This window comes from Zingiber officinale, chromosome 9A (genome assembly GCF_018446385.1).
Source record: "Zingiber officinale cultivar Zhangliang chromosome 9A, Zo_v1.1, whole genome shotgun sequence".
Taxonomy (NCBI): Eukaryota; Viridiplantae; Streptophyta; class Magnoliopsida; order Zingiberales; family Zingiberaceae; genus Zingiber; species Zingiber officinale.
Genome location: NC_056002.1, coordinates 19,115,300 through 19,123,172, shown reverse-complemented (window position 1 = coordinate 19,123,172; position 7,873 = coordinate 19,115,300). Strand labels below are relative to the sequence as shown.

At 51.7% G+C, this 7,873-nt stretch overlaps 1 long non-coding RNA gene across 1 annotated transcript; it reads left to right on the top strand.

The window, feature by feature from the left end:
* The first annotated feature begins 294 nt into the window (after positions 1-294).
* On the top strand, positions 295-2,130 carry LOC122020125. The gene is made up of 3 exons (XR_006122103.1): positions 295-465; positions 630-703; positions 811-2,130. It is a non-coding gene; the product is annotated as an uncharacterized LOC122020125 (long non-coding RNA).
* Positions 2,131-7,873: the final 5,743 nt, after the last annotated feature.

Sequence of the window (7,873 nt, the reverse complement as noted above, 5' to 3'; positions counted from 1 at the left end):
TACTCTAAATTTTAGATTTTGAATATCTGATGTGAATGGTTTAGATATATTATCCTATGTACTTACCACTGTACCTGCACTTGCTATTTTTATTACAATTGATGTGTAAATTTCATCGAGTAAACAACTAATATTTTACTAAAATATATTTAGCTTACTAATAATGCCCCTATTAATCATGTTATTAGTAAGCTAAATATTTTTTAGTAAAATATCATATGTTTTTTAATTTATCCGTAAATATATAAATACACTCTGAATCTTTAACTGGAGATACACAACCTGAAAATCGAACATCGCATCCCAGCCGACCCTCTCTTGCCGCCTCCTGCCCCGGCCCCTTTTTCTCGCCGATCATCTCCGACACGCACGCCCCTCGCCGGCAATCACCTACGCCTCAGTTCCTCATCCTTCTACTATCTCCGTCTGCAACCCTTGCTCGTTTTACTATCCATCTCTTCCAAGGTACGCCTTGTGTCTTCGCCTCCACTTTTTCAAAGCGCTTTTTACCTGGTGGATTGCAATTTTTCTTCGGATTTGAGGATTTATGCTCCCCTAACCTGCGTTTTGTCGATTTTATCAAGGTTTATTTTGTGGGTCGATCAATCTATTGTTTTTGTTTTTTTCAGTGGTCTAAATGGTTGTTCTTGGGGATCCTGCTACAACTGGTTTCTCGCGCCTCCTTGCTTTCTGCACTAGTACGGTGAGCATCCTTGCTGTTTTTTTTTCTCTCCTGAATTTCATCCGTTATTTTCTTGTAGGTCTTTCCGTGTGTTTGCATTCTGAAAATCCTCCCTTGTCTTCTTCCAGGGAAGGCAAAGATCTGATCTCTGTAGGCGCAAGTATTCTCAACCTGATAGATTCCACCTTATTCGAGGTGGCTTGAATCAATAGCATGACCATGGATTGTCAGTTAGTAGAGTTTTGGCGCCACAGTTGCCCGCAGTTTCGAAAGGCCAACACGGTTCACTAGTAGAGGAACTTGATTCACTGGAAGTGTACCCAAAAATCATACACTTTTTTCGTCGTCCACTGCTTCATGACAATGCTGTTGTAGTGCTGCTGAGGCAGGTCCAAGCAAAGGTTTCAGGTGACATTGTTGAGATAAAAACTGAAGTTTGTTTCAACATAGGTCTTGATGGTGACTCATCGAAGGAGAAACTTGGAGCACTTACGTGGCTTCTGCAGGAGACATTTGAGCCTGAGAATCTTCAGGCAGAGAGCTTTCTTGAAAAAGAAATTGACATTGATGCTGGTATTGTAATTGTTGAAGTTGGAGCACTTACGTGGCTTCTGCAGGAGACATTTGAGCCTGAGAATCTTCAGGCAGAGAGCTTTCATGAAAAAGAAGTTGACATTGATGCTGGTATTGTAATTGTTGAAGTTGGACCTCCCATGTCCTTTACTTCAGCATGATCAACAAATGTTGTATCAACTTGTCAAGCGTGTTCCTTAATAGTAGTTGATCCGGCGGTAAGAACAGGGGACCCCCGTTCCGAGAAGTCAACGCCACGTGGAGGTCAAAAGGACTATCGGAGAAGGGTGGGCCGACCGGCCGACCGGAAAAGGTTGGATCGACCGGCTACCGGTGTCTAACTGAAGTGTAAGGCACCCCGGTGGAAGTTAGGGTTCCGACGCTCATGTTGAACAGGATCGTACGGTCGAGCGGGTAGCCCGCTCGGCCGAAGGAATAATGTAGCAATACTGCGAACAGTCTTCACAGAGCACACTACCGGGAATCTCCAAAGTGGACCCGCGCATATGACCGGCCGGACGTAATGGGACTGCTGACCGGTCGGACACTCGGCATGGGGTAAGGAGAAAAGGACAAGGAAACATCTTCTGACAACGGATATGTCCAACGAGAAGGTCATAAGCAGGATCTTATGACAGAGGGTTCCGTTGTCCCATCAGAGACGTGCTCGGACTGTAGCAGTATGGTGTCAGGTAAGCTTGTCTGATAAGCCCATGCTGAGGACACGTACGCGTCTCGGTATTTGTGCGTGAGCCTCTTCGCAGCTCTATATAAAGGACCTCACACTTCATGGGAGGTACGCGTTCTTTGATATTCGAAGCCACCTCTTTGCTGTCCACTTGCCTGACTTGAGCGTCGGAGGGTCGTCGCCGGGAACCCCTTCCCGGCCCGACTTCTTTGCAGGTTCGCCGGAGCTCCGTGTGACTGGTCAGGAATATACGTCAGCAACGAGGAGAGCGCCACGTGCCCAGCGTCCGTTGATTCAGCGATTCGGACAGGATCAATTTGGCGCCGTCTGTGGGAACGCTCCTGCATCCGATCGGAAGCAATGGACGAGGCTGGACGACCGCACTCGGTGATGCTCTCCACAGAGGAGCTTGACGCTTTGATCGAGACAAGAGTAGCTAAGCTTGTGGAACAGAGACAAAAGTCACAAGCCGAGCGGATTGAGCAGCAAGCAACATCAGCATCCGGGGGCCGAGTGGAAGCACCTCAGGCCACGGTTCCATTTCATCGGGCCTTATTCCGCACGCCTCATGAAGCCGCAGCAGTGAATCGTGACCGAGGATCTTCGTCAGATGAAGTGCCAATACGAGACAACAGGAAAGGCAAGGCCCCCCGAGCGGACACCTCCCCCGAGCGGGTCAACCGTCAATTCTCAGAGGCCATCCTGCGGGACCCTCTGCCAAAGCACTATGTGCCCCCGGCGATCGGTGAATACAACGGAACCACCGACCCGGACGATCATTTGGGTAAGTTCGACAACACAGCTACCCTTCATCAATACACAGATGGAGTGAAGTGTCGGGTTTTCCTTACCACACTCTCGGGATCGGTTCAACGGTGGTTTCGGAGGCTGCCGGACGGATCCATCACAAATTTCAAAGACTTCCGCACGGCCTTCCTCCACTATTTTGCAAGCAGTCGGCGTTATCAAAAGACAAGCGTCAGCCTGTTCGCCATCAAGCAAGAGCCCAGAGAGCCGCTCAGAGCTTATATCCAGCGATTCAACCAGGTGGCCATGGACATTCCAACGGCCACCTCAGAGATAATGATGAACGCATTTACGCAAGGCCTTGTAGATGGGGACTTCTTCCGCTCGCTCATTCGGAAGCCGGCCCGAGACTACGATCATATGCTACACCGGGCCAATGAATACATCAATGTGGAGGAAGCCTAGGCGGCTCGAAGGAAGGAAGCTCCAACCGAGCGGGCGCCCGTTGCCGAGCGGAAGCCGCAAACTACCCATCAGCCGCCCAGAGGACCGCGAGCTGAAGCATCCCGCCCCCAGCAACTGGCAAGATCCCACGCCATTCAAGAAGTGTCTGCCGAGCGGCCCAAGCCTAAAAAGAAGGTATGGACCCCAATGTTTTGCTCATTTCACCGGACAGACACTCATAATACAAGAGACTGCCAAAGCCTTCCCTTGATCGCCCACCCCGTGCCTCGGGGTGGCCACCGTCGATCGCCATCATCTGACAGGCGACAACACCCTCGTGAAGCCGATAGGATGATATCCGACAGGCGGCAGAGATAGACTCCCGAGCGGCATCATACTCCGAGGCGTGAGGACAATCCCTGAAGGTCTAGGGAGCAGCCTAGGCCGTCCGCTCGGGAAGAAGAAAATAGAAGTAACACTTCTCGAGGCGAAATCAACATCATCGCTGGGGGGCCGACCGACGGAGACTCCAACAGAGTAAGGAAGGCGAGCGTAAGGCAGCTTTAGATCCATGCAGTTGGCTGCAGCCAAGAGCGGGCGAGCGGGCCCGAAATCAGTTTCGGGCTCAGGGACTTGGAGGGAGTCGAAGTGCCACATGACGACGCTCTCCTCATCAAAGCGGTAATAGCCAACTACACTATTCACCGCGTTTTCATTGATACAGGAAGCTCGGTCAACATCATATTCAAAAAGGCCTTCGACCAACTACAAATTGATCGAGCCGAGCTGCTGCCCATGACAACCCCCCTCTATGGGTTTACGGGCAACGAAGTTCTGACGGTCGGACAGGTCCGACTGGCTATCTCGCTGGGAGAGGAGCCACTCAGAAGGACGCGTACTACAAACTTCGTCGTTGTCGATTCTCCCTCAGCGTACAACGTGATCTTGGGGCGACCGCCGCTCAGCGAGTTCCGAGCGGCCGTCTCCACCTTCCACCAGAAAATCAAGTTCCCGATGGAAGATAAAGTGGGAGAAGTACGAGGAGACCAGCTGGCTGCTCGGCGATGCTACGTCGAGATGGTCCGAGCTGAAGCTAATGCTGCCGGAAAACGCCACGGATTGAGGTGAACGCTATAACCGAAAAATCTCCCTCTTTGGTTTATGAAGAAAAAGAGGAAGTGCAGATTCACCCGACCCGATCGGAGGCCACCACATTCATTGCGGCTGATCTGGAGGCAAGCCAGAAAGAGGAAGTGATCAAATGCCTCGAGAGAAACTGTGATGTCTTCGTCTGGTCGACGCATGAGCTGCCCGGAATTTCGCCGAGTATAGCTCAGCACGAGCTCCACGTCGGGCCGGACGCTCGGCCGGTGAAGCAAAGGAAGAGGGACTTCAGCGCCGAGCAAAATACCATTATCCGAGCGGAGGTTGAGAAGCTTCTGGAGGCCAGCTACATACGCGAGGTCCAATTCCCGAGCTGGCTGGCAAACGTGGTACTTGTCTCCAAGCCGGGCAACAAGTGGAGAGTTTGCATCAATTTCCGGGATCTCAACAAAGAATGTCCAAAGGATTTTTATCCGCTACCCCGGATCGATCAACTGGTGGACTCCACAGCCGACTGCGAGTTGATATGCATGCTCGATGCCTATCAGGGCTACCATCAAGTGCCGCTCGCCCGAGAAGATCAAGAGAAGGTTAGCTTCGTTACAGCCGACGGCACGTACTGCTACAATGTGATGCCGTTCGGACTGAAGAACGCGGGAGCAACTTACCAGCGCTTGATGAACAAAGTGTTCAAGGAGCAGATCGGACGAAATTTGGAAGTGTACGTGGACAATATCCTCATCAAGTCAGTCCGATCGGCCGATCTCTTTAAAGACATGGAGGAGACTTTCCGAACGCTGAGGAGGTATGGAGTTAAGCTGAACCCTTAGAAGTGTCTGTTCGGAGCAAAAGGCGGGCGTTTTCTGGGCTACATAGTGGCCGAGTGGGGCATCGAGGCAAATCCCAGCAAGGTGAAAACATTACAATATATGCCGCCCCCAAGAAATCTGAGGGAAGTCCAGCGCTTGACCGGTCGGATAACAGCATTGTCCAGGTTCATCTCGAAGACGACCGATCGGAGTCTCCCTTTTTTCAAAATCTTGCGCAAGGCTACCAAATTTCATTGGGATGAAGAGTGCGATCGGGCGTTCGAAGAGCTGAAGACTTACCTGAACTCGCTGCCTGTGCTAGCCAAGCCAGCTGTGGGTGAGCCGCTCTGTATATACTTATCTTCGACCGAGCAAGCAGTGGGCTCGGCATTAGTAAGGGCGAGCGGAGATGAACCCGTGTATTTCTTAAGCCATATTTTAAAAGACGCTGAATCTCGCTACACTGGGCTCGAGAAACTAGCTTTTGCCTTGGTCCTCGCTGCTCGGAGACTTCGCCCCTATTTCTTGGCGCATACTATCATCGTCCGGACGAATAGCCCTTTGGGAAGAGTACTGCTGAACCCAGAAGCGTCCGGACGGCTCATCAAATGGACAACGGAGTTGAGCGAATTTGATATTCAGTATCAACCCCGCTCAGCGATAAAGGCGCAGTCCTTGGCAGATTTTATCACCGAAGTGCAAAAGCCAGAGTCCGAAGCTATGTGGAAATTATTTGTGGACGGATCGTCCACTCGGCTCGGGAGCGGGATTGGTGTACTATTACTCTCTCCTCAGGAAGTAAAGGTGCATTTATCCGTTCGGCTGGATTACAGAGCCATAAACAACGAAACAGAGTATGAGGCCCTTATAGCCGGCTTACAGGCCGCCCGGCATGTGGGGGCAGGACGGGTGACGCTGCATTCAGATTCTCAGTTGGCCGCTCAGCAGCCCTCTGACACTTTTGAGATTAACAACGCTCGGCTCAAACTCTACGCTGAAGCTTTCGAAAAGCTCAAGGCCAATTTCAGAGAAGTCATCATCCAGAAGATACCCCGAGCGGAAAATCAGGCGGCAAATGAGTTAGCCAAACTAGCAAGTTCAATAACGTCGGTCGTCATCCAGCAGCCAATTGAACAAGTATCTTTGGTGGCACACGTCGACCGGATGGAGGGCCTTGAGTTTCCGAGCGATTGGAGGACAGTCATCATAGAATTTCTTCGGTCGGGGGCAACACCATCCGATCGGGAAGCAGCCCAGCAATTAAGGAGGAGAGCCGGTCGGTTCACGCTCATTGGAGACCAACTCTACAAGAAGGCTTTCTCCCGTCCGCTTTTAAAATATGTGAGCTCGGAAGACGCGACGTACATCCTCCAAGAAGTGCATCAAGGATCGTGCGGAGGGCATCCGGGCGGACGATCATTGGCTAAGAAGATCCTGTTGGCCGGATACTTCTGGCCTACCTTGCAAGCAGATGCCGCTCGGACTTTCGCAACGTGCCTTTCTTGCCAGAAGTATCACAACTTCTCCCACCGACCGGCGGAGGAAATGAAAGCAGCTACCGTCTCATGTCCGTTCGACCAGTGGGGGATGGATATTGTGGGTCCATTTCCTATGGCGACCGGTCAGCGGAAGTTTCTACTGGTGGCTGTCGACTATTTTTCCAAATGGGTGGAGGCCAAGCTGGCCAGGATCACTGAGCAGATGGTCAAAAAGTTTATATGGCAACACATCATCTGCCATCCCCCGTCGACTTGTTTCCGATAACGGGCGGCAGTTCGCGGGAAAGTTGCTCGAATATTGGTGCAAAAGCTACGGCATCGAGCAACACTTCACGTCCGTGGCGTATCCCCAAAGCAATGGTCAAGCCGAAGCAGCCAACCGGGAAATTCTTCGCATTCTGCGCGCTCGGCTCGATCATTTGGGAGGAAGCTGGGTGGATGAAGTGCCAGGCGTCTTATGAGCCATCCGCACGACCCCAAAGGAAGGAACGGGCGTCACGCCTTTCCATTTGGTGTATGGCGGCGAAGCGGTTATTCCTGTCGAAGTCGGCGTCGAGTCCGTTCGGATCCAGAATTATGATGATGATAACGCCGAGCGGAGGAACATGGAGCTGAATTTGGTCGATGAAGAACGAGCCAAGGCGTCCGTCCGGCTGATGGTGTACCGGCAACGGATGAAGCAAAACTACAACCGGCGCGTAATCCCCAGAGCATTCCAGGTTGGCGACCTTGTCTGGAAGAAAGTAAAGTCGGTCGGCGACGTTGGCAAGCTGGAGGCTCCTTGGGCGGGCCCCTTCAAAGTCATCGAGAAGCTCCGCTCGGGTGCTTATTATTTGGAGGATGAAAACGGACGGCGGCTGGACCGACCCTGGAGCGCGAATCATCTCCAGCCGTACCGAGCTGGATGAGAGGTGCGCTAAATGTAATTTTGTATATGTTGTGGGTCGTCCATGTCCTTGTAATGCAGGAAGCAAAATGATAAAAGGATGGCAAATAGCTTCGCCAAACGGCAGTGTCAAAATTAGCTTTAAAGGTCGTCGAACGCCGACGTTAAAAATCGAGAGACGAACCGGCGTCTATAAACCTTACGGCCGGAAGACCGTCGAGCTCCGACGTTAAAAATCGAGAGACGAACCGGCGTGTATAAACCCCCCGGCCGGAAGACCGTCGAGCTCCGACGTTAAAAATCGAGAGTCAAGCCGGCGACTATAAATCATCCGAGCGGAAGACCGTCGAGCTCCGACGTTAAAAATCGAGAGACGAACCGGCGTCTATAAACCCTCCGGCCGGAAGACCGTCGAGCTCCGACGTTAAAAATCGAGAGACG